General features: G+C 46.5%; 1 protein-coding gene across 1 annotated transcript in view; it reads left to right on the forward strand.

The window, feature by feature from the left end:
* Positions 1-24,130, forward strand: part of RGS20 (regulator of G protein signaling 20) — a gene marked incomplete at its 5' end in the record, with an annotated part of 72,008 nt that overhangs the window by 24,873 nt on the left and 23,005 nt on the right. The window lies entirely within an intron of this gene.

A 24,130-nucleotide genomic window follows, 5' to 3' on the forward strand; every position in this document is an offset into this window, starting at 1 on the left:
GCCGAGCTCGGGCGCACGGCCCGGAGGTCCGACCGCGTCTCCCGAGGCCACACCGGGGGCTCCAGGGCTCCGTGCCCGCAGAGCTGGTCGGCGGCGGCGGCGGGGTTCCCGCCACCCTCCGGGTCCCCCCTTCCCCGGACTCGGGAGTTACCCCCCCGCCACCCAGCCAGGTGGGACCTTCGGCTCCGGCAGGCGGGGAGGGGGCGAGGAACCCCTTTCCAGTTTGGTACCTCCGGAGGCGGAGGCTGCAGCCGGGTGGGGCGGGGATAGAGCTGGAGAAGCACCCCGGGGAAAGGGAGATGGTGGGGACCGGCCTCCAGAGGCGGAGAGTCCACGGCCGGACCCTCCGGGTACGAGCACCCCGGCGCGCCGCGCACCCCGCGCGCACACACGGGTGCCTCCCCCCGCCCGCTCCATTCACAAGATCCCAGCGCGCTCTCTCGCACGCCGGGGTCCCGCTCGGCCCCCGCGCGCCCAAGCATAGGGAGAGCCGAGGGGGCTCTGCGGGGCCCACACTCTTGGTACTTCCTAACCCGGGACTGAAAAAGGGAACCACGGTCCCGGCATGGATGGGGACCCCCGCCCCCCGCCCCGCCGCAGAGAAGCGCGCCGCCGCGGGAGGGAAACGAGCCCTGGGTGGGCCGGCCGGGGAGGGGGGAGGGAGGGGCGGGGAGAGGCAGAGGCGAGGGAGGTGGGGGGGTGGGGAGATGAAGGCGACAGGAAAGACGGAGAGCCAGAGGAAGAGGAAAGCCGGGGAGAGTGATCGCGGGCGTAGCGAGGGCAGCACCTAGAATTATCATAAAAATAAGGCACTCGCGGGACGCATGCGCACGGCCGACGGAGGCGCGCGGGCCGCAGCTCCCCCTCGGGCTCGCAGGGCAGACGGTGGAAGCGTGAGTACCCACTTCCTTAACGCCCCCTTCTCCCTCCTGGACTCGCCCTGTGGCCTCGGGCCGGGAGGTGACCGGAGCCGGGCGGGGCGCACACGCTTGGCTGGACCACGGTGGCGGGAGCGGGTCAGCATGCAGGGTGTGCGGGGCTTGGGGTGTGACCGTGTCTCAGGGGGCTCCGCCGGGGCGTCCGCACGGTTCGACCTCTGTGGCCCGGCATCAGCGAGTGGGTGGTCTACTGACACCCGAAGCAGACCTGGGAAACCCCGGGCGCCGGAGGCGGGCGGTCTGAGTGCAGGTGGGAAGGAAGCGGAGATGCTCCCGGAATCGCAGCGGAGACGCGCCACTACGGCGGGGACCCGAGGAGCCGGGCGGGAAGCGGGCGCCCGCCGCGGACCCCGGGGGCCTGACTCGGTGTCGCCACTGAAGCTCGGAAAACCGAATGGGCAGAACCGTCCCCACGCTCTGCCCGAGCCGAGGGGGGCGGGGTGGGGGGCGGGCGCCGCGGGTATTTTTCTTGCAGGAACCCGGCGATTGAGTCTTCCGCGCTCTCGCGGCTGCGCTCGGAAGTTGGAACGAGTCTGGCGCCCGGGCTGCGGGGACCTCCGGGACGGCGGCGCGCGGCAGGGACTGGGCTTCGGGGTGTCGGCGGGCGCGGCGATTCCCCTCCCCCGGGGGTGGGCGGGGGAGGGGGTCGCGGAGGCGGCGGGCTTCCGGCGGGCTTGGCTGGTGCGCCCGGGGCGCTCCCGCAGCGGGGGGAGCGGGCGGGAAGGGATGGGCAGCGGGGGAGGGGGGCGGCGGGGGAAAGGTCTGGGGAGGGCAGCGCGCGGGGACCCGAGCGGCTTGCGAGCCCCCGGGCGTCACCAGCGTCCGAGGAGAGCCCGGGCGGGCGGCCGCGGCGCGGAGCGAGCCCGGCGGCGGCGAAGGGCGCGGGCGCGGGCGCGGGCGCGGGGCTGGGGACGCGGCCCCGCCAGCAGCTCAGCCCCCCGCGCCCCACGAGGCGGGCCGGGTGGAGGAGTGAGCGCCGAGGCCGAGTTTCTGGCCGGGAGGGGGCGGGCGCTCCGAGGGAACTCGCTCCCACATCCCTTTCTCGGGAGAATCCGGTCGAGGCCGAGCGCTCTTTGTCCGCCCCCGCCCAGCCGATCGGCCGGAGGGCGCGGGTTGCGGCGACCGCAGCCGGTGCCCGCAGCGCGGGCGGGCAGCAGCAGTCACTCGCCCGCGGGAGCTCGCGGTGGCCCCGGAGGCGGGAAGCTTCTGCACCGTTTCGTTACTGTCCTGGGTCAGCCCCCCCTCCTCTGGAGCGCAGGTCTCAGGGCCCCTGCGTGGCTTGGCTTCTTTCACTTCTGATGGTTCCAGATTGAGGAATTGACCAAACAGGGGTCCGAGTTCACGAAAGGTGTGAATTCCTCCCCCGACTTGGCAAAGGAGATGTGTCATGGAAAGACTCTATCTGTAAACTCTTAGATTTTTGCTCACAACCTGATTTTCTCCTGGGCTTCTTCCGGTTTATCTCTTGTTCCTTAAGTGGCGTCTTTTGTATCAGTATCAGTATCGCATATGAGGGGCAATATTGCCTAATGGGTAAGAGCCCTGGACTCAGTAACTGTCTAGATTCAAATCTCAGCCTAGCGGTGTGACCTCGGGCAAGTTGCTTAACCTCTCTGTGCCGTAGTTTTATCATCTGTAAAATGGGGATAAGAAAAATACCTGCCTCACAGGTTGGCTGCCAGCATTCAGTAAATTAATACAGCAGAGCTCTGACACCAAACAAAAGTTACTATTGTATTGGTACTAAGTTGGCTAAGTAGACTTCAGAATATTAAAAGAACAAACAAATCAGGAACAAAATGCATATTTTGTTTGTTATAAAGAGTATACGTGATGAAATAGATGTCCGTCAAAATTAGAAAAATAGAAAATATTTTCTATGTCAGTATCTAAATTTAAAAACAATACATTTCTATATCATCTGGGCCCTTTTATTTCAAATAATTATGAAGTATTTATATGAAATGATTCAAATAGCATTTTAAGAAAATTATCTCTAACCTTCAAAATATTTCACTTTGTAAAAAAGATATGCATTAAAACTATGTATTAGGTCATGGTATATACAGAAAATCCGATGTCTGGATTAAAATATTGCCCTGAGTCAGTTTTACTTAAGAGAGTGTGGAAACTTAGGAGCTAGACATGCTGGTTTCTCTAAGATCATTGTAAACATTTTAGCCAAAATGCCCTTGATATCAAAAATATAGAATGATAAAAGTCAGGTTACTTATTTACCTCCTTCACTTTACAGGTGAGGAAACATTCAGAGAGGTTAAAGGTCAGATATCTGCAGCTAAATAGAGGCCGAAATGGGATTAGAATTATGTCTTCTGGCTCTGCCCAGGCCTCTTACACACCACACAGGTGATTTCCTGTTTACTGCAGATTTATGAACCTTTAACAAATAGGAAACCGGAAGGTATGATATAAGGAAAAAATATACAAGCATGTGTTATCAGCGACATAAGAAAGGCCGGGCAGTAATGTGGCTACTGCTGGCCGACCACTTTATCATGGTCCCTCACATCAGAAGATATGACCACATGACTAGCTTGAGTTATGGGAAGGTCCCAGATCAAGCAAGAGGTCGAGCCAGCGTTAGAATTTAAGGTCCCACATTTGGCTGCATATTCTGTTAATCCCTTGCAGTGGTTTTACATTAGAAATCAGTTTTGAGCTTTTCTTAAATGTTTAAAAATCTCCTTCCTGATGGCTTTGAAGGTCTTTCCTGTAAGAGAGCTTTTTAGGAAAGTCTTTCAAGATTACATACCAGGAGATTTTATTATTCCAGATTTTGTAGACAAGCATGCGTGAAAAAGGAAAAAAAGCTTTCTTATTTTAATGCAATTGCCAGGTGACTGGTTTCATTCCAGACACTTGAACACCAGTTCTGAAAGTTCTGCTGTTTTTTCATTTCTGCATGTGTCCGTCTAATGACATTCACCTTTCACGAACAGACGCAGCTGGTGGCTTAAAGGTCCAGACTTCACATAAACGGTTTAGAAATTACAAGGCAGAGCCTTTCACGTGAGTGTCTGGCCTTGCAAAGTTATTTACAGGAATGCTGTGTCTGCCAGGGAAGGCACTTCTAGGAACTGTGCCTGCGTCCTTGAAGAAGGAAACCATGGTCCTCTCCAGTCGTGAGCGCAATGTCTTACCCTTGATTTTGCCTCTCTGGACACATGTTCTTAGACAGAAATCCAGGGCATTAAGCAGGGAGTGACTTTCTAGCAGGCTCCCAAGCCAGTCCAGCAGAACTGAGTTTTGAAATCACACGTATCAAGTCAGGTCCCCTTATGATTATAACGTGAATCACTGTTCAACTGGGAATATTGCCGATTGGTTTTCTGTACGGCAACCAGGTGACTCACAGTGTGAGCTTCTATTCAAATACCTATAGTGTCAGCAGCAACTAACAGGGTTCATGCCAAGTCAGAGCCTAGCATTTAGTACAAGTGAGTCACTGACTACCCGACACTTCTGAGATGGTCCCTGAATGTTACCTTGAGCAGCCAGTTCAAGAGTTTAGACAGCGCTGCACGGGGGGGTGAGTCCGTTCCCAGTACGACTAAATGGGCTTCTGCAGCAGCTCTTCACCGCGAAGCCTGATATGACTGAGTGCCCAAGGTGATATTCCGTGATTATGAATTCATAGAATCCAGCTGATTAGATTCCAGCTATTTGCATGGGGAGTCATCTGTGAAGAATGAGTAGTATGCTCTGTTGCCCAGCAGTGATATTTCACTCGAGTTATTTCAGTGATTATTACAGCCAGTTGACCTTGATGGTTCGGGAATGCTCGATTTCTAGTTATTAATTAATTTTACTTTACATTGTAAAATCCTTCTCCAGTACATATCAGTGTTTGGATTGTAGACAACAGCATCTCATGCAAAGTCACCCAGCAGTTGGACTTCCTGAGGTCCTGGGTTGACCACGTGCACCTCAGCCCAACGGTGAAGTGGAGGGAAACATCTTTTTCTCTGATTTCTCTCTGTTTGTGCCCCTGTCGCCTCTGATGTTAACTGGACGGTGTTTGCTCCAGAGCTAGAACACGAGTTTGTGGTGCCCGTCGTTCTAAGGCTGCAACACACTCAGCACTTCCAGCCCTTCTGGGGCTGTTTGGCTAGATCCACACAGGCTTGTAGAGCTGTTCCATTTATGCAAGACACTGGAAAGAATTGTGCAACCCATGCCCTACCCAACACTTCTAAGTGACTTTTATGTCTCAGGGTGCGGTGATAATATAAGATTTAAGGGGCCAGTCGATTCCTAAATTTATGTAAAAGTCTTGTTGATAAATAATGGCAAGAAGTTATTATCCTTGGAATCAAGGTTATGAGACTATTGTTTTTTAAAGTACATGTATGTTTTTCTCTATTTGTATTGTAGTGGATGCAAGAGAAACCCAGATGTATGGACTTTACCATATACCCTTATTGTGTTTCTACAAATACCCATTTCTGTGATAACCCAGATTCTAATTTGTGCATCTCCTGCTATATAGAAGTGTGTAGATACTGTTTTCCATTTAATAGGGACTGCACACAAAGAGTCTAGTTCTTCCAGGCTTAATGCAATTCCTGGCAAGTTCAGGTGGTTAGGACTCTTTAATAAATTAGACTATTTATAAAATGGGAACGAAGTTTCATGTATGTTTTCTAAATTTCAGTGAGGAACTATAGCTATTTTTGTGAGAGTCCTGATTTTTTTAACTTCGTTTTGTTATAATTTGTAGTAAAGTGTACACGTTCTCAGTTACCCTCGTGTTACCATTATCTGGATCAGGATTTCTCAACCTCAGCACTATGGACATTTTGGGTTGACTACCTCCCAGTGGGAGGCTGAACTATGCGTTGCAGGATGTTTAACAGCATCCCTGTCCTCTACCTCTGGATGACAGTAGCATCCCCTCCCTGGAAATGACAACCAAAAATGTCTCTAGGCATTGCCAAATGTGCCCTGGGGGCTCACCACTGCTCTAGATCAAGATACAGGATATTCTCAACCTGTATCCATAAGATCCCCTCTTGCTTCCTCCCAGCCAATACTCACAGGTATCCACTGTTGTAAGTTCCCAAACCACATATTACTTGTGCCTGGTGTTGAACCCCTTCTAGAATTAGACACTACATATTCTTTGCAGCTGGTTCTTTAGCTCAGCATTATGTTTTTGAGATTCATTCACTGTTGTTACATACATTGTTATTTTTCAATGCAGCATTCCTTTGTGTGAATACACCCCAGTTCACGTATCCATTCCACTCTTTCTTTTAAATTTATTTTTAGCTACGTTGGGTCTTCATTGCTGTGCGCGGACTTTCTCTAGTTGCGGAGAGGTGGGGCTGCTCTTCGTTGCGGTGCGCGGGCTTCTCTCGTTGCAAAGCACGGGCTCTAGGCACGCGGGCTTACAGTATTTGGGGCTCACAGGCTCGGTAGTTGTGACTCACAGGCTTAGTTGCTCCGCGGCATGTGGGATCTTCCCGGACCGGGTCTCAAATCCGTGTCCTCTGCCTTGGCACGTGGATCCTTAACCACTACGCCACCAGGGAAGTCCCTCCATTCCACTCCTAAAGGACATCTGAGTTGTTTCCACTGTGAATAATGCTAATGTGAACATTCTTATTCATATCTTTTGATAAACATTAAGCCCTGATTTCCATTGGATGCTCAGGAATGAAATTGCTGGGTAATAGATCCAGTATATGTTTAGCTTTATTAGATACTGGCGTTTTCTACATGCCAAACCAACTTACACCCCTACCAGCAACATATATTGCTTCACATCCTCACCAGCACTTAGTGTTGTCCACTGATTTAATTGTAGTCATTCTGGTGTCCATAGAGGTTTAGCATTGTGGTTTTGATTTGTATTTCCCTGATTACTAATGATGCTTAGCATCTTTTTTCAGCCATTTGTATATCTTCTCTTGTAAACTGCCTCTACAAGTTTTTGACCTATTTTTCTGTTGTATGGTCTGTGTTTTTCTTATTGATTTGTAAGAGTTTTTAATATATGCTGGATACAAGTTATTGTCAAAAATGTGTGTGTGTGTCTCTGTTTATCTATCTGTGTGTGTGTTGCAAATCCCAATCTGTGTCTTGCTTTTACACTCTCATTCCATTACCTTTCGACTTCTGTAGTTTCTGCCGAAAAGTCATGTGTCTATGAAGGTGACATGTCTTCTTTCTCTGGCTCATTTAAAATTTTTCTCTTTGTTTTTGGCTTGCCACTGTTTGAACACAATGTGCCTAGGTGTGGTTTTATATTTGTCCTGCTTTGGATTCATTGGGCTCCTTGTATCTGTGAACTGATCTCCTTCATCAGCTTTGGAAATTTTTCACTCAATATCTCTTCAGATATTGCTTCTTAGCAGTTTTCTCCCTGCTCTGAGACTCAAATCATGTGTATGTCTTTTATACGATCCTAAGTTTCGTCCATTTTTTGTCTCTCCTTCAACTTGAATACTTTCTTTTAACGTGTGTTTTAGTTCACGTGACCTGTCTTCTGCTGTGCCCAGTCTTCTGTTAAACCATCTAGTGCTCAATTAATTTCAAAAACTGTTTTATTCTAAATGTAGTATGTCCGTTTGATGCTTGTTAATACATTTCAGTTTTCTGATGAAATTCTCCATGTTTTCATCAGTTTTTCCATCTAATTCTTGCCTACTAAATCCAGTGTTGAGGTTTTTATGAGCCTATACCTGCTATTTGTTTTTTAATCATTGATCACATTTTTCTGTCTCTTCACGTATCTAGTAATTTTTGTTGTATGTAGACATCATATATAAAGAAACCGTGTAGGCTTGGATTACATCTTCCACCAACAAGGAATCTCCCTTGGAGGGATTTGCTCTGTGAGAATGAGTAGCTGATGACTTCAGTCCTAACAGGTATTGAAATGTGTTGGGACGGGTTGCAATTTTAGTAAGACTTATGTAATCTCGGTTGCTTCCCATTCCTCAGGTGTTTTCTCCTGCGCTTCCGGATTTAGAGCCTAACGGGTTTCTATCTCCTCAGTCTTGAAAGACTAGGAGACTCGGTCTCACCTTCAGAGGCTTCTTTCTGCCCCCGCCTTCCCCAGGTGGCTTCCACGGTCTGATAAAGGTCACGAGGAGGGCAGACCTGTGTCTGAGGGAGACCTTGTTATTGAAGGGAGACGTGCTCTCCCATCTGAGACTCTAGCCTCAGCCCATGCCCTGAGTCCATATACGCCCTCAGGGAAGGAGACACACTGGTGACAGACTGCTCCCTGGGGAGGAGCTCTCCCTCAGACACTTTAGTTAATTCAGCCTTTTTGCCTCCACAGCTCTTTGATGTCTTTAGAAATGGGATTTCAGTTATCCATCTAACATTTTTAGTTGTTGCTCAGGAGCTGACCTATTACCATTTTTCTTGAATTAAGTTTCTTTTTCTTCTATCTTTGAATCACATTTTTTATCTTTCTATAGTATCATTTGTTTCCAATGCAATTTAGAAAACAAACATTAAAAATTCTGCCGTGTATGAATATAAGATGCAATACATGTTTTGTGAGTTTAAAAATGTTAGTGGGGACTTCCCTGGTGGCGCAGTGGTTGAGAGTCCACCTGCCGATGCAGGGGACACGGGTTCGTGCCCCGGTCCGGGAAGATCCCACATGCCGCGGAGCGGCTGGGCCCGTGAGCCATGGCCGCTGAGCCTGCGCGTCCGGAGCCTGTGCTCCGCAACGGGAGAGGCCACAACAGTGAGAGGCCCGCGTACCGCAAAAAAAAAAAAAAAAAATGTTAGTAGGAAAAGAAGTACATTATAATCCCTGCAACTCTTCCTGCTTCAGATTGCAGTTTTGTGATGTAAAAAGCATGAACACTGGAATGAAAGAGAACTGGGTTTGAATTTTGACTTTGCTTGCTAGTTCTGTGAGCCTCAGATTCCAAATATGTACAACGGGGGGATAATTACACTTACTTTATAACAAGAAATGTACAGTAGAGGGTTCACGAGAGTATTCAGTTAAGTGGTAGCTGTTATCATTATTCCTCTAATATTTATCCATCATTATTTTAGGCCCCTGAACATGGATAATCTGATTTTAAACACATATTTTGATATATTTATATCTGGTACAGATTCTGAAACTTTTACCATTCAAACAGGGTGCTGAAAAAAGTTCTTTGATATGAAATGCCTATACCTATGACTTAATATCTATGAAAATAAAGTTTTTGCATTCATATTTTGCCAAAATGTTTCTCTTTTTAGACCAAATAAATCCAAGTAAATAAATAAATAAATTTTAGTGGCAGGAAGAATTACATCCAAAGTAGTCTGCTCTCAGCAAAATTCACATCTAGCTACTTGGTGTTATATCCACTAGGGTTTATTATAGATGTTGGCAACAAGAAAACCATATTAGGAAATATGAAGAAAAGGCTAACAGTGTTTTCTGGAAAGGACAGCTGGTTGACCTTTGCAGAGGAGAGTCTGTAGGATCTGTGAGTAATTTTAATGTTATCTCCATGTTATTTAAATATAATTAATTTTTATATTAAATTTCCTGTTACCCGTCTGCTCTTTTATTTGGACTTCAGCATTTGTTTCTTTTTAAAAAAGACCTCACTAATATATGGAAACAATTAAGTTCTACTCTAAATTTAGAATGGAACTAGTAGTCCTGGGGGCATTGGATGGCTCTGGAGTAGCCGGCCTCTCCTGAACTCCCGGCCTCTCCTGAACGCCCGCCCCCTCCCCAGCCAGTGGGACAGCGTTCCGGCCTGCATCCCGGCCTGCATCCCTGAGGCCCAAGATGCATCTGTGATTAGTTCTCTAGCGTGATAAGAGCCGGCTTTGCGGGTCTAGCATCTGCCTGCACTCTTTACAATCTGTACGCAGATTTAAATTAAAGCACAAGAATTATGGGGTCTCGGGACCTCTCTGGCGGTCCAGTGATTAGGACTCCGCATTTCCACTGCAGGGGGCATGGGTTCGATCCCTGGTCAGGGAATTAAGATCCTGCATGCCGTGCAGCGAGGCCAAAAAAAAAAAAAAAAAAAGAATTATGGGGTCTAGTTTACAACAAGCTAGAATTTATCAAATTCTCATTAGAGCTAAGTTTCCGCTAAAGCAAGTAAGTTATTTCTAGACCTTTAAATGACTTGGAAGTTCTGTACTGTTCTTTTGGCAAAATGAAGTACTTATTAACAAAAACAACTGAACAGCATATACCAGACCAGGTGGAATAAATGTGGGTTAAAGGGGGGTGGATACAATGGCACAAAGAGATATGAAGAAAGTATGCAAAATCTAATAACATGCATAACTCACCTGTTTGTGGTAAACACATCTCATAAACTAACCCCCAAAAGACATATTATTTTTTCCCTTATCTTCTAATGATCAGTTCAAAATCATGAAGGAAATAAAACTATAAATTCTAACTTAGATAGAACACATATTTGTTAAAATATATCAAAAGTAGTCTGAGAATCAGGAGACTACATAGAGATTATTTTTTAATGGAAATTGGTCCTTTATGAGCCTTTTTATGCATCCCTTAGGATGGGGGTTTTATTCCTAAATCCCTGCGTCTGACTGCCTTATGTGGTCTCACAAAAGGAGAATCGAATGGCTGTGGTTCCCTACAAAGAGTCCAAAATGCCTAACCATTAAACATTTCAATCCATTTCAATTTTAGATCTGCTTGTTCAGCACACTAGCCGTCGAACACTTCATGCCGAGGGCATGGGGACCTAAAATTCAGGAGATATTTTGGTGAAAATTGTAGAAAACCAAAACCTTGAGGAACAGAGATCCTGTCACACACCCCCTAGGAACAGCAGACAAAAACGTGCCATCGGCCCGGACGCCGGGAACTGTCTTGGGAACGCGAAGGCAGTGTGGAACCAAGGTGACCGTGTGCTGGCGTGTCCCTTAGCCCGTTATGATCAGTAGCAGACCGCCTATGGACGTCCAAAACAACCCCAGTCTGTCCGACCGTAGCCTGTGCACAGCTGGGGTGCAAAGGGTGGGGCTGTGCGCGTGTTGAGAGGGACCCGTGCCTGGAGCCAGACAGCGTGGATTTGCGTCCGCGCGGGGACAGCCCCACAGAGTAAATGGAGTAAGGTGTGGTTACTGCTACCTTTGCTCATTTAGACCGAGAGGAAGTTGTGTATTCGTTGGAGATTCTTAGGGGAAAAAGCAGGCTCTGAAAAAGAGTTTTTATTCTGGTGTCCTGCGTTACCATTGATGGCCACAGGAGGGCACTAACAAAGTCTGGATTCTGTTTTAAAACAGTAACTATTTTAGGCCTTGAGGGCCATGTGGTCTCTATTGCAACTACTCATCTCTGCCACTGAAGCCAAAAATCTGGGGGATAGAGCAGAGGGAGATGCATTCTGGAGGGTGTGCAGTGGGTTTGGGGAGAGGGGGCAAGCTTACCAATGAGGGAGGCGAAAAGAAGAGTCTAGGTGACTCCTGGGACGTGAGTGGACGGGGCACCGTGGATGGACCGAAGCAGACAGGGGAGGACACAGCGGGGGCCGGGGGTGGGACTTGAGTCCGTTTAGACGCTGCAGTCTGAGACGTCCACGAGAGCTCCAGTTGTGATGCCAGCGGACAGCTGGACTGGAGTGTTTTGAAAGCAGGGGCGGGCGGGGGGCTAGAGGCGGAAACGTGAGTCTGTGCTGTGGTTGCTACACTTCGGGGCTCGTGGCGGGAAGTTCTTGAGCCTAATCAATGGCTGTTTCTGCCATAGAACCTGCACCCCCTTTTCTCACACTGTAAACAGTCTGCTGAGCATCTCTGTGTATTTATTGCAGCTAACTAAGGCCCGTGTCCAAAGCCAGACCACAGCCTGTCCTCCTATGGTCTGTGCACTAAGAAAGGTTTTTATATTTTTAAACACTGTTTATTTATTTTATATATATATATATATATATATATATATATATATATATATATAGAGAGAGAGAGAGAGAGAGAGAGAGAGATTGCTTTTGAGGAACTGGCTCACAAAACTTAGCAAGTCCAGGGCTTCCCTGGTGGCGCAGTGGTTGAGAGTCCGCCTGCCGATGCAGGGGACACGGGTTCGTGCCCCAGTCCGGGAGGATCCCACATGCCGCGGAGCAGCTGGGCCCGTGAGCCATGGCCGCTGAGCCTGCGCGTCCGGAGCCTGTGCTCCGCAGCGGGAGACGCCGCAACGGTGAGAGGCCCGCGTACTGCAAAAAAAACCCCACAAAAAACCAAAAAACTTAGCAAGTCCAAAATCTTGATGGAGTGGGCCTGCAGGCTGGGGGCACGGGGAAAAGTGGCAGCTCTGGCAGGCTCCCTCCGTGCTGGGCAGGGAGGAGGGTGTCAGTAACTCGGGAACGCCGACTGGAAGGAGTCTGAGGGCGAGGCCTGGGAGAGGGGCGAGGAGTTGCCCCCCATGGGCGTCCCACCCTCCCAGCTCCACCAGGTGTTCACCAACGCGGAAGCTCAGTAGTTCTTAGCTTTCTTAATCTTTGGGGGAAGGAAATCGAAGAAGAATAACATTTCGTGACACAGAAATTTTATGCAATTCGAATTTCAGTGTCCATAAATAAGGTTTTATTGACACCCAGCCCCACGCGTTCACGTGTGTGATGTCTGTGACAGTTTGGGGGCTGACGGGGCAGTTGACAGCTGTAATGCACCCACGGAGGCTACCGTATTTACCCTCCGGTCCTTTACAGGATATGTGTGCCTGCCTCTGATCTGTAACCTAGATGTCAGTGTGGAGTGTTACCAGGTTCTTATAGGAAACCGCCTATGTGAAAGTAAGTTCAACCAATCACAATGACATTTCTTAGAAAAATAATGTACTCTCAAGGAAAAAAAAGTAAAAATTCAGAAGGACAGACCAAAGATCCAATTAAAGATAATCTCCTATAGGAAATAAAATCAAAGGATCTAACTTAAGTTTCCTTTTGGTATCCACCATTTCAACATTTAGCATTTTCATGCTAACAGGAAAATTTAATGACAGTTAACAAGCCCCAAAAGTACCAATGACGAAGGGCCAGAGAGAAGTGATACACACAAAGGTTTGGGGGATGAGAGCTCAGATGCTGAAGGCTTTTAGGGATTCAAATTACTCACAGCCTAAAAGCTTTAAATAGGATGGGAGCTGGATATCATATCATTTATAATAGCATCATCGTCACAGATGAAAATTCTAACTCATAATGTACGTGAGGCAAAGTCTGGTCTGGTATAGCCCAATGCTACCATTCAGTAAGGGATCATGGAGAATTTTCTGTGGGGAAAAGGAGAATCTGTGAAAAAAGAGACAAAGAGAGAAAACTTGCCCAGACAGACCTGAAAAGAGTAGAAAAGGCTAGTTAGTTACTTCTGAACACTCCTTTTTGTACCTTTTTATTATCCTTACTTTGCATATACATTAATACATCTCATAGCCCATCTGCTGTAACTGGTGGAAAAGAAGTTCTTCAACCAACAAACATTCACCCAGGCCTGGTGTGTGTGAGATTTGTGCTCAGCAAACACAGTGTGAGTCCGGAGTGCCCCAGCAGACTGGACCAGAGTGCAGCGGGTTCCAGAGCACCGGCTGAGCTCCTGCTCTCAACTGTGAGAAGGAAAGGACGCCTCGTGCGTAAGAGTTTCCGTAGCTCCAGCTCATAATTTAGGGGCAAGGATAGGAAGCTTCATTATAAACGTTATTTATTAAAGACAGTTAAAACAAAAACAAATGTTACTTTTAAGAAACATGATCACCTTATAGTAAGCACACTTTAAAATATAAGATCCATATAATTATAGCAATACCTTTGTCACACCCAACAAAATGAACAATATTTTAACATCATTTAATGCCTGACTATCTTAGTATTCTAGGACTGCCATAACAAAATACCACAGGCCGGGGTGGCCTAAACAGCAGACATTTATTTTCTCATGGTTCTGGAGGCTGGAAGTTCAAGATCAAGGTGTGGGCAGGTTTGGTTCTTCCTGAGGCCTCTCTCCTTGGTTTGCAGATGGCCGCCTTCTCACTGTGTTCACATGAAATTTCAATTCACATTCTTAGGGTTTCACTGAAGCGTGCGTAATACACGATACCCTGCAGGCTCTAGTTTTATTTAGATTTTCAAGGCAGAGATAGAGATAAAATATGTACGAGACTGAACACAGGACTTAGGTGGCATTAGTTGCACTTCCCCATTGTCTTCTCTATTAAATAAAACCTGAAACGTAAGCAGTTACCTTTTATGCATTTCTGTTTCTCGGGATGCACTTTGGGAACCCACTTCTCCCCTGCTGATTGTAGAAAAGACTATAAATATTGTCATTCTCTGGGCCAAAGAGCACTCAAGTGCTTTTAACCAGGAAAGAGCTTGCATTCCTGACCTTGGTGCTAACCCGTGTCGATAAAGGAGAGCCCTGGGATGCTACGTAAGATGCCCGGCATGTTCATCTGGATTCCGCACTGTAACGTGCAGAATCTGCACTGTGACGTGCAGGGAAAGGATTTCCGTGGCACTTTTTCCCCCCAAATACACACTTCAAGATTTCTGATAAATACTGTGGTTCTGGGCTATGATGTAGCATTTCCCTCCGGAGCCGGGCACTGGTCCCCTTATGGACCACGCCCCAGCGCTGTGGGATACCATTATCCCTGTCTCCCCGGCATCATCTCTGTGCTCGGGCACACCAGCACAGCACGGCCGCTAGTCCCCGCTGTCTTCTCTCTCCCTTCTTCCTTGGGTATTTTTCTTTCCTCTTCTCATGTGTCTCAGCTGTCCGTCATGGAATGCCACTGTCATACCCAACAAAATGAACAATGCCCAATTAGCCACTGTACCTGACTCAAATGAACTTCATGAAACAGAAAGTGGGAATGACTTGGCCAACAGAAGCTCAACTCAGGCAAGTGATTTATGTAAGTTCACACCCATTAGACATGCAGAATTCAAGGGCTTTTAGTATATTCACAGTGTGTAACTATCAGCATAATCCACTTTAGAACATTTTCACATTTTCATCATTCTAAGAAGAAACCTACCGCAGGTAATTGTCACTCACCAAGTCTCTTTCTCCAGCAGCCCCTGGCAACCACTGATCTACTTTTTGTTTCTACAGATTTGCCTGTTCTGGAAATTTCATATAAATAGAATCATATAATATGTGGCCTTTTATATCTGGCTTTTTTCATTTGGTAATGTTTGCATAGTTCACCCAGGGAATGACAGCGTCATAGAATAACAATAAGAGCTTAGTGAGCCTTTGCAGGTGAGAAAGCCGAGGCCCGGGGAGGTGGCTGATTGCTGAGGTCACACAGCCTGATGGTGGGAAAGCCAGGGCTGGGCCCACACCTCTTCCTTCTCCGTCCACAGCGGGCCTTCCTCGGGCTTCCCCAGTGAAAGCACAAAAGTGCTCTTTTGCTCTGATCGACAAGCCAACAGATTTACATCCCTCTTCTCTAGTCTTCCCATCCTTAGCTTTTCTCAGCTCTTTTGGTCATTGCTTGCCTTCCCTCAGAGGCAGTTTAGGTTGCTTGTAGGCTGGTGAATGGTCAAGGTGCCAGATGTCTGAGACTGAACAGGTAGGGGCCTCGCTAGTTGACTCCACCAAATATAGACCCAAAGGCATAGGATCAATTTGTTTATGATCTTAGAACACAATTTAAGGACTTACCATAGTCTTCTACATTAAATGTCATCAGTAAGTACTAAGTCAGGAATAATTATGGCATTGGATTAGCACTTCATGGTTTCAGAGACCTTTCATGTACATTCTCTCATTTACTACTTTTATCAAATCTCAGTGTAGCTCATATCATACAAATGAGGAGGTGGGGGGCTTGGAAAGGTGAGGGAATTTGGTCCAGACCTCACAAGTGCAAAGGTCAGACTGGAAGGACCTCTGACTTGAAAGCCCACGATGGCTTTTCCTACGTTCCCACAAGCCCACGATGGCTTTTCCTACGTTCCCACTACACGACTTTTTAAAATTCTTGATCGATTGCTCATGTTTTCCAGCGATCCTTCTGTAAGTGTCAGCTGTGGGCTGGAAGCCCGAGACATGCAGGAGCCCCCAGTTAAAACCCCTTGGGCCTCTCTGATCCTGGTCAGCGCAGGGCTGCTTGTCCCGTGATCTGACCTCATCTGGTGCCCCTCCACCACGCCCACTGTGCTCCCTGGGACCCAGTCAGTCGTCAGCAAGATGCCCCTAGTTCCCCACATTGTCCCCCGATGTCCCTTCCCTCTTGTCTCTCCCTGAAGTGTGGCAACTCTTCCGAGGACAGCGCTTCTCCCACGGCCCTGGTAATCGGGAACACTTTTCTGCTGACATTGCACCATTTACGTCCACTCCTAGGAGTCACATGGGTGTCTCTTTGCTCCCGTTGCCATTCCCAAGACACTTCCTCACTGTCTTCCCCCAAAACCCTCCCTCTTAGGTCTGACACGGGACACAACGTGAGGAACCTTGAAGACATTACGCTAAGTGACATAGGCCAGTCACAAAAAGACACATATTTTACGATTCTTCTTATCTGAGGAAACTAGAAGAGTCACATTCACAGAGACAGGGAGTAGAACAGTGGGGGCCAGGGGCTGGGGGAGGGGGAAGTCAGTGTCTAACGGGGACGGAGTTTCAGTTTGGGAAGAAGAAGAGCTCTGGAGCTGGATGGAGCTGAGGGTCGGAAAACAGCGAATGCGCTTGGCACCACTGAGCCGTACACCTAAAAATGGTTAAAGTGGTGTGTTTTCTCTCACGTGCATTTACCACAATAAAGAAGACACTTCTCCTGAATGCATGTCCTAGACCGAGCCCCCAGCACCGCCCCCTCCAGCATCCCTGCCCCTCACGTGGAAGACTCTAGCGTGTGGGCGTCATTTCCTCTCCAGCGCCGTTCCTGTCATCATTCTCCTGTTTCTTCAGCATCCTTGTCAGTGGCCTGTGCTGTACTCTGGTCTCCCAGCGCCTTGATTTCTCGACCCCAGAAGTCCACTGCCCTCCCGCAACGTCAGCCCCCACCTCATCCATCCCTGGAGTCGGCGATGACCGCCCGCACCTCCTGGGAAACCTCGTCCTCAGACCGCATCCCCGCGCCATGACCGCATCACCCTTCCCGCCCGCTCACCCGCTCTGATCCTTTCCTCCACAGGCTCCCTGGTCTCTGAGGCCTCCGGCCCATTCCCCGCTCCCTGGCCCTCACCTGTGCTCACCTGTGCTCACCTGTGCTCACCTGTCCTCAGCAGCCTCCATCCTTCCTCCTCCTCCGCACTTCCTGCGTGATCCAGGGACATGCCCATCTCATTTGTGGTTGCAGTTCCTTCTTAGAAGCCTCGCGCCCCACACGCCATGTCACAGTCCTCTCCTCAGATGCCCCCTCCTCAGAGACCCCCCCACTCTTCAGAGACGCCCCGAGGCCCTGAATGTGACTGTCACCCCCACGTCATGCTCTAGGGTCTCAACCATTTCCCATCTTGGCAACGCTTCTCGGACCCGGAGTTCTGCAACCTATTTGTTTTCATGGCTTGTGTCTGTTTCTCTCACTGGAACCCTTGGCAGAAACAGTCTAGTTCACCCCGGTGGTCCAGCGCCTGCAGCGCTCATGCATACAGGGGGTGCTCAGTCCATGTTTGTGGTCAGTTCAACAGGAGAACACCCTGAAAACAAACGCAAGTCGTATTTTTAACCTCTTTACGCTAACTGGGTCGCTCTTTACCTGAACCTCCTGAGAAGCCATCAGACAAAGACTTGGTGTATCTTCAGCATTTGGGAAACCATGAAACGGAGCAGCCAGGGAGCAGGTTTGGAAGGGATCCTCTCTACCATGTCTCCTGATGTCTTGCTGACAGTATCCCAGGATGCTGGACAATACGAAAGTCCTTTGCAATAAGCGTGATTGTGCCTATTGGTCACCAGATTTAGGCAAAGAACTGTGTAGGATTTCTGCATCAAACAGACACCACCTCCATCATTATTTTTCTTTGAAAGCTTCCTCTTCATAATGCTTTCCAGTTCTGTGACACAAGGGTCAAAAACACTGGGAGGACAAGGAAAACACCTTGCAGCAGAGGAAAATCACGAAGGAACACTTAAATAGGAGAGGGGGCAAGCAGGCATCTGGAGTCCGTCCACGCTTCGAGTGGGAGGGCTTCCCAGGCCCGTGTTCACTACCCCGTGGTCCTTGCGAGGCTCATGCGGTCAGTGCCCTGGCCGGGGACAGGTATCCCGGTGATTATAAAAGCGGGGTCCCCCCCTCCTTCCATTATCCTGTCTCCTGCTAGCCTTTCCCGATTGCGTTTTTAGCTTTCTTTAAAATGATGCCCTACAAATAGAAAAGCGCACATATGGTTTGGTACATTTTCACAAACCAAACACGCCTGTGTAACGAATGCCCGCACTGTACAACAGCACGTTTCCAGCTCCCCGAACTCCCTCCTCAAGGCAAGCACTTTTCTGACTTCCCAAAAGCAGAGAACAGCTTTGCCAGGGTCTCTATTCTCTGTAAATATATAGAGGGTATACAGATTATCATTTTAACCTCGGCTACATCTGCACTCCAGCAAGCCACCTTCCACAACGGTTAGGTCCCTGAGCCATAGCACACAAGAAACTGCGAGAGGCAAACCATATTCCCGACTGGCTTCTGCCTGTGCTGTTGGCAAGGTCTGTCACCCGATGACCCAGGCTGACAACGTGGCTGTCTCCGTGCTTCTTCAGAGCCCAAGCCAGAGCAGCATCAGGCAGCCTGTCCCTCTGCCCTCAGCCTTCCCTTCTCAGCTGTCCAAAATGAAAATGTATTTCCCAAGCCAAAGCACATTCTTCTTAGAGAGCCTATTCCTTGCTTTACTTTATTTCCTTGAAATACTAAAAAGCTAGCAGAAATTCTCACCCAAACCTGAGAATTCACACTCTTCAGCGACTTGAAAATTGCCTGAAACAGCCCCACAGCAAAGATTTAATAAGTGTGCAGTTCTTTCAGAGGTGCCCTGGGCTAAGCGGTCATCGGGGAGGCAGCCACCTACAGTCTCCTTGAGAAACTCCCATGGCCTCCTGGGGTACGGAAAGCCCATGGTCAAGATTTCAGTCACTACTTGGCAAAATACTCTGTAATTGTTGATTGGTATTAAGAAAGAACAAGTAAAAGCATGCATAATTTATTAATTTCCTTCCAATCGGACTTTCTTATTATTTCTAATAATTCCCGAAGGCAGTTGTAAAAGTTGAGTCATACAATATGTTCATTTAGTAACAACAGAAGAAAAAGACATTACTGTCATAGTCTTAAAACCTTTGGTGGTTCAAGTTACAAACTTGGCGACAGCGAGATCAACAAAATAGTAAAGATTTCCATTCAAAGTCACTGAAAAACAGATGGTCACATACGTCAGTAGTTTTTTAAAAGCTAAGGACATGTGTAAGCATCCATCTGGGAGTAACCATAATTCTAAAAAGTCTATTGTTATTATTAAGCTTTCGGTTGACTTCCCTTACTAGAACAGTGAACCAGCTTTTTCTTAAAATAGTCCTGAAATTATTCAGACCATAAAACCAAAAGAGAAAATTTTGAGAACTCATAGTTTTGCACAGAGGAAGAGTTAAGCTCTTTCCCTCTAAAACCCACTAGCTACTAAAAATTGTTAGCTTTCTGTATCATATGAAGTGGAAGACACAGCTTTGATTTGATTTTCGGTCTATTTGTGCTGAAGTTAATGCACGTAATTCCAGCTCGTCCTTAATATTTCATGAGCCAGAGTGAGTTGGATTCTTTCTGGTGATGAGTGTGCCACAGGATAACCTGCCAGCATTCTCCAACTTAAAACCCGCTGACTTCAAGGTCCCACGAAACGGTAGAAACATTGCTATTGACTGGATTCATTTCATTTCCCAGCTGCTCATAACAGGTGCGAATCTTGAGTGGGCAGAAGGCCTGTTTGTGACTTAATTGGCTTCAGGTGATCGGTGTTTATGCCTGGAGCATGTGATTCAGAGAAAGATGTATTCACCTATGGCTGTTTTCAGAGCAGGTGGCTAAACCCAGGGAGAGTTCAGCAGTGAAATCTTCCCTGCTGCTTTCACTGGGTCTGTTTTTCAAACTCCATTGTGTAGATTCTTTTTTAATTTTATTGAGGTATAGTTGATTTACTATGCTGTGTTAATTTCTGCTGTACAGCAAAGTGATTCAGTTATACATATATATATTCTTTTTCATATTCTTTTCCATTATGGTTTATCAGAGGATATTGAATAGAGTTCCCTGTGCTCTACAGTAGGACCTTGTTGTTTATCCATTGTGTAGATTCTTTTTTTTCTTTTTTTTTTTTTTTGGCCACGCCGTGCAGCATGTGGGATCTTAGTTCCCTGACCAGGGATCGAACCCGCACCCCCTGCATTGGAAGCGTGGAGTCTTAGCCACTGGACCGCCAGGGAAGTCCCCATTGTGTAGATTCCTGAATAAAAGAGAATCAGCAGCCAAAAAAGACTTCCTGTTGGATTAGTCAGCCTCAAAGCCCCTCATCCTCAGAAGTAGCTCCCATCTGGGTTCTGGAAGCCTCGTGCTCAGCACACCAGATTGTCCCTCCTCCCCCACGAACAAGTCCCTTTTAACAGTCCCTTCCCCAGCCTGTGCCCTGGATTTCTTCCAGTCCTACCAGGGGTGAGAAGCTTGGGCTGAGAGGGACCTGGATCATAGCTTCCTCCACCCCCGCCCCCGGGGTGAGCACCAGACCCCAAGGAGAACCTGCAGGAGGCCCACCCAACCCTCCACCATGTCACCACCACCACCGAGCACACCCTGGATGTGCCCGCCCTGAAGGCAGGGTCAGTGCAGAGCCTATAACTAACATGAATCTGTGAAGAATCATCTTTTGCATCCAGAGGGGAAGTGTGTTAGAAAAAGCTTTCCCAGGCTGGGAAAACTTAGAAGGTAGAAAGACCAAAAGGAGGCTAAAATTAGGAGCAAATGGGGCTAAATGCTCAGAAACATTACTGCAGAGAACAAGGAAATGAGAGTGTCTCTGGAGGATGCTGTGCAGAGAAGATTCCTGGAAGAGCGTTCTTTTGATGCACGTTGGTACCAGTCAAGGGAAGCTCAGAAAACAGCAAAAGAAAAATGAACAGACGTGGCTCCGGAGGAAAGGAGCTTTGTTCCTAATACAGAACAGCAACAAAGACCCGGCCGTTTGAACCGGCTCCAAAAAATATCGAGAGGGATCTTTCTAGGGCGAGACTGAAGAAATAAGGTAAAATGACCGCCCAAGCAGAGTGCTGTGAGAGGAGGCTGGATACTTACGGTCCAGGAGGGAGATTCTCCTTCATTTATTAGATAGTAAACTTTTCTAAAGAGAAACTTCTTACCAACTCTTGGATTACCCTGAAGTAATGTTTGTGTAGGAAAAGGCAGAATAAAGACTTGATTCTCTGTCCTTATTCACCAGTTTTCAAAATCAGTTGGTTCCCTAACATTTTCTAAAAGTAACAGTGAGTGTTTCAGTATCAGTATGAAATCACAGCTTTATACACATATGATGTTTCAGTTCATTGCAGGTAATATTCTTATTGATACTTAAACTTTCTCATACTTGGCAGGGGCAGCCTTGTTTATATTTGCTCATGGCTCTGAAGTTTAGCATTTTTATATAATCAAATCTGCCAATCTTTTGTGGTCTCTGGGGGTAACAGTAGTTACATTATGATACATCTAAGCATCTAAATTATGAGATACTAGCCAACTATTGAATGAATGAGATAGAGCTACATGTCCTGTCCAGGAAGATTTCTGAGACATTTTTAAAGTAAAAAATATAAGGCACAGAGTCACACACAGCATCCAAGGCCATTTAGATAAGCATACTAAAACTATGTTTTAAACTAAAGTTAATTACACGTTCTTAATTTCATAGACGTGGTCCTGGAAAGAATCACATCAAACCTTAAAGCTGGTTATTTCTGGGGGTGGGAAGAGGATTGGGAAGTTCAGAGGAGCTGTGATTTCTCTGTACCTCTGTGTTCCGGATAGAAGCCTAGTTGAATGTTCACCAGCATGTATTCATGTTTTGTTGGGGATTTTTGTTTGTTTTTTAAAAATTAGTTTATTTTCAAGCTCAGGTTTAAATTAAACTTTTGCCTTTGATGAAGTCTTATATCTGCAATTTCATTTGCAAATGGTTTCTGCATTTTGGGCCAAAAGAAATGAAAAAACTGATTGGAATGTCTAAAGACATAAGTGCATGTTAACGTTTCTAAAAATATCATATTAAGTAGAGTAAGTTAGACAAATATCATATGATATCACTTATATGTGGAATCTAAAAAAAGTGATACAAATTAACTTATTTACAAAATAGAAATAGACTCACAGACATAGAAAACAAACTTATGGTTACCAGGGTGAGATAGATTAGGAGTTTGGGATTAACATATACACACTACTATATATAAAATAGATAACCAACAAGGACCTACCGTATAGCACAGGGAGCTCTACTCAATATTTTGTAATATCTATAATGGAAAAGAATCTGAAATATATATATATATCTGAATGACTTTGCTGTACACTTGAAACTAACACAACATTGTAAATTAACTATACTTCAGTTTTTAAAAATGGTTTAAAATTTTTTTAAAGTAAAAGATAAAAAAATAAAAATATCTGCAGTCTCAAGGGAAACAGCATAATGTATTGGAGAGAAAGAATGACTCTGTGTGTGTGTTTGTGAATTCTAATCCTACATATGCTATCAACTAGCCATGTGTCTGTGGACAAGTCACTTTAGCTCCTTTGGCCTAAAAATTAGATAGATTAGATCATGTTCAGGTAAAAGTAAGCATCATAACTGGAACTATTATCACATTAGTGTATTTTAAAATGCACGTGTCTGCACTGAGCTATCAAATTTCTGAAAGAGTCCCTTGGACTGACAGGCTGGTACGAAGAAAGAGCATTGGCTGAGGGCTCGGTGACCTGGGCTACAGGTCATCTGTGTCACCTCAGGGGGTGAGTTAAGCCTCTTTAAGCCTTGGTTTCTTTACTGAAAAGAGGAAGTAATAACTGTCTTTCCTGGCTAACGAAATTGTGGGAAGGAAGAAATTAGGTGATACATATAAAAGTCTCCTGGAATCTGTAAAACCCCATAAAAATATGAGCATTATTCTCTTAATTAGCCTTGAATACTGCTCAACCAATCAGACCTTTCAGGTGGGATGTTAATGGAACGACTTTTTCTATATGTGGTACAGTAAAACTCTTTAGCACAGCAGAAGTACAGTCCTTATTTTATATGAGGTATGATGTTAAACAAAGCATCTGTTTTTGTTTGAAGTGTTCATTCATTCAGCCAACCTCTTCTTACCATCCACTCTTCTGAGCACAGAGGTTCCAGCCCTTCTGTGCTCGCTTCAGTGTGATGACTGAACCCACCCACAGAAGGGATAAGAGAATCCCTTAAGATGGTATTAGACTCTACTTTTCTACCTCTGTTTTCATTTCTCGAATAAATGAACAAATAATCTGGGTATACCCAAACACAACAGAAACAAATCATTACTCGAGAAGCAAAGCATTTGGGTTGTGCCTTTGTCTTTTCTGAGACACTTAAGTTGGAGAAACCTAATTCACTCCGGTGTGGGCGGTAGACCACGTGTCCTAATGTGAAAAGAACCTCAGTGCTTTGTCAGGTGAAAAAGAGAGGCACGGGGTGGTGTGTGTACTGTGCTCCCATTTTCTTAAAAGTGTATAAATGTGTGTAGCTATCTGCAAGGACATACAAAAAACAGATAATGATCTTTTGCTTTAGAAGTTTTCATAGCAAATCCTTCAGTATTGTCTGGTTTTTCCTACCATGGGCATGTGTTATTTTCATTTTTAAAATGACTTTTAGTATAACATCATTAATAAAGTATCACCTTGTGTCATCAGCTCGGCTCTAGATTAAAGTAGCCAGTCATCTGGACGCGAATGGGGATGATTCATTCTGGAAAGAAGCATTAAAATGGCTTCACAGGAGCCCCTGACTATGTTAGACATTGTCGTGGGTTAAAGTGTATCCCCCCCAAATATGTTGAAGTCTAATATGGCTGAATGTTTGTGTCCCCCCCCAACAAAATTCATAGGTTGAAATCCTAACCCCTAAAGATGATGGTGTTAGTCGGTGGAGCCCTTGGGAGCCCTCATGAATGGGATGAATGCTCTCCTAAAAGAGGCTCCAGAGAGATCCCTA

The sequence above is a fragment of the Hyperoodon ampullatus genome (assembly GCF_949752795.1).
Source record: "Hyperoodon ampullatus genome assembly, chromosome: 17".
Taxonomy (NCBI): domain Eukaryota; kingdom Metazoa; phylum Chordata; class Mammalia; order Artiodactyla; family Ziphiidae; genus Hyperoodon; species Hyperoodon ampullatus.